The sequence below is a fragment of the Tenrec ecaudatus genome, chromosome 5, assembly GCF_050624435.1.
Source record: "Tenrec ecaudatus isolate mTenEca1 chromosome 5, mTenEca1.hap1, whole genome shotgun sequence".
Lineage (NCBI taxonomy): Eukaryota > Metazoa > Chordata > Mammalia > Afrosoricida > Tenrecidae > Tenrec > Tenrec ecaudatus.
In genome coordinates this window covers 87518822-87522059 of record NC_134534.1, presented here as the reverse complement: position 1 = coordinate 87522059, position 3238 = coordinate 87518822, and positions in this window count along the sequence as shown.

Here is a 3238-nt window from a genome sequence, read left to right as displayed (position 1 = left end):
ATCAATCTAGCTTTATAGCGTGAGATTTGATAACTATAATTTTATTTTGGAAATTCTGATCATGAAAACTTCCTCCTGATTTAAGACTATGAGTGAAATATATATAAATATATTCAAGAAATAGATATGTTGATGTTTATTCTATGTTTTAACAGTCATACATTTCTCTTGAAATTGGTATCTTCCCCATTTATTTCCCTATTTTTAGAAAGGCTAATATTCAGTCCAGAAATATTACATCAAATCCTTGCCTGGTCTGTTGCCTGTGCATTCCTTGAAGGTATCTATTTACATTGGATTGATGGGGAGCGGGACGGTTCCATTCATCACAGGGAAAACAATCACTAAGGTAAGAAAATGAGCTCACTCTGCGTTTTTCACATGAAGTTGTGGTATTCATATCAAGGTTGATGGAATTTGTTTTTATGAATAGGTGTTTGGCTAGTTCTTTTCTGAGGAAGGCAATGTGGCATATGCTACCCAGATGCCTTCTTCTGGAAACATTTCCGGTTTGGGGAAGTGGAAACTACTGTATTTAAACTATAACAAAGGGCACTCATGAAGATCTGGTATCTACATACAGAGTGCACTAGCACTCCTCCCCTTCTCGTAGGTGCCCCGAGGCCAGAGCTGCTGCAGAGAACTTCCACGTCACACCAACAGCTGACATTATTTCAAGGCAAATCTTCTTACTTTATTTCCCCATAGCAACAAACTACGGTAGGTACAACTGGGATCAAAATCACTTAAACAAACAAAAATTTTTAAAAATCATTTAAACATGCTTAAACCCATAAGTAAGAAATTTATTAATAATTATGTCCCCAATTTCATTCGAGGCAAAGCAGAAAATTTACTCCTTTTCCCCTTTAGGAAGTATGCTCTTACAACCCCCCCCCCAACCCCCAATTCTCCATCTAACCTTCTTGGTTTTCTCTCAATATACAATGTGGAATCACCCCCCCCCCAAAAAAAACCGGACTTTTTCCCAAAGCTATTTATTTATTTACTTAGTTATTAACAAAACAACTTTATCACCTTCAAAGTACCCTCCATTATACTTAATACATTTATCAAATCTGCAATTCCATTTCTGAAAACATTTGCACTCTTCAATCTGCATATTTCCAAAATCATAATTTATACTCTTGGAAGGTTAAAATAATATTCCTTTTTAATGTTCTTTCAGATTTGGTAACAAAAGGAAATTTCAAGGTGCAAAGTCAGAACTTTAGTTTGGGTAGGATGAGAGTTCTCAAAATTACTCTGTGACAACCCTTGCTTCCCTGATATTGGGCAGGGCCAGAATCTCAAAGGACAAAAAGCCCATAGCACAATTTTTTGTGCTATTTTTCTTCACCAATTTTCTTAAAGCATTTTCATATTAAGTCCCCATGATTATTCTGTGATCTTTGAGTAAATCTATCAAGATTAACCCTTTGGAATCTCCCAAATGGTTTCCATAACTTTCTGACATAGCCTTTCTGCCCTAAATTTAAATAACCCAGCAGATCTTGGGGGCCAGTTTTGATTGGACTTTTAATTTTGAAGTCACCTTAGTGCAATCAAATCAAGTATATCACTGAAAGAATTTATCTGCCACCATCTACTGATTACTCAGACATGTGGAAACATGTTCTGTTTAGAATAAGCCCATTCATTTAAGAACTGTGACTCAAGTCACAAATTCTTTTCCTATCTGCATATAATGTATAATGTAATAATAATATAAACATAAATATAATGATACTTTAAATATGTGGCGTTTACGTGTGATGGCAGTGAATTATTTAATGTGGCTCTTTCAGACAATGCCTGTAAGTCTCACCAAAAGACCTTTCTCTGCATGTGTCTGGAAAGAGGATAGGGGTACGATACTGATAGGATTCACTTGTGAGTAATTGTGAATAAGATTCCCTGGAATGCCGTCCCCCTCTGTATAAAATAAACCCTTTGAAAAACAGGAGGAGTGATCTAATTACCAGAAAAAGCCAGGAGTGGAATACAACCTCTGGACCAGAGATCCCTGTACAGAGAATGCTCTAGAACTGTGACGTCAGAGGAGCAGTTACAAAACCAAGAACTGAAGTATAGAGCAGAGTTGTAGTCTTCCCAACCAATGGAGCCAGTACAAGGGCTTTTGTGCAGGAAGCTGGCTTATGGAGCGGGATTTCTCTCTGTGTGTGTGTGTGTGTGTGTGTGTGTATTCCAAATGATATATATGAGAGTAAAAGAGATATTTTATGTAAAGTATACATAATTTGTTAGTTCATATAATATATGATGTTATATAGAGAATACATGTTATTCTATATCATAATTGTTATTGTAGGTGTCCTTGAGGTGGTTATTGTAAGGTAGTTGAGAAGCACCAGAAACTGAATTAGCCGAATTTTTTAGCAAACAGGCTTTTTAGGGAAAAAATCCTGCCTGGGCAAAGTCCCATAGTCCGCAATATCCAATCTGGGATAGACGAGCCCCGACTACATGAATAGCCCTTTTATTGTTGGGAGATATGTCGCTGGGCTTGCCCTGGGCCTGTATCTAGTAATGTGGTCAGGGATTGGAAGGCACCAGCATGTCTGAGGAAGGCTGCTGGTGATTGGTGAATGCAGGCAAGTCCATACTCCTTGCCACATGAGGAAGGCTGCTGTTGATTGGTGGACGGAGGCACATCCACACCCCCAGCCAGATGAGGAAGACTGCTGGTGAGTGGTGGGCACAGGCACATCCACACCCCTAGCCAGATGAGGAAGACTGCTGGTGATTGGTGAATGCAGGCACATCTGCGCTCCTACCCAGTTGAGGGAGCATTTCCAGTTCTGGGTAGAGCACGCAAGTGGCTAAGTGCAAGGTCCTGAGAGAATTGCATCAGCCAACTCTGACCAGCGCCACATGGGGTGGGGGTTTATTTATTTGGCCAGACAGTTACAATTCCTAATGGTCGTATGTAAGCCAAAATGCAACAATGCCTAGTCCTGGGCCATCCTCATAATCATTTTAATGCTAGAGCTAACTGTTGGAGCAACGGATAAATCTATCATACGAAAGATCTTCATTTTATCTGACCCTCGACTTCTCCAAGCATGATGCCTTTCTGTAGGCACTGGTTCTTCCTGATAGATGTCTAAAGTAGAAGAGATGAAGTCTCAGCATCTCATCATCGCTTTCATTTGCATCTTTTACATGCCTAATGATGGTGAACAGTTCTTCATATGTTTGTTGGTCATTTTGATGT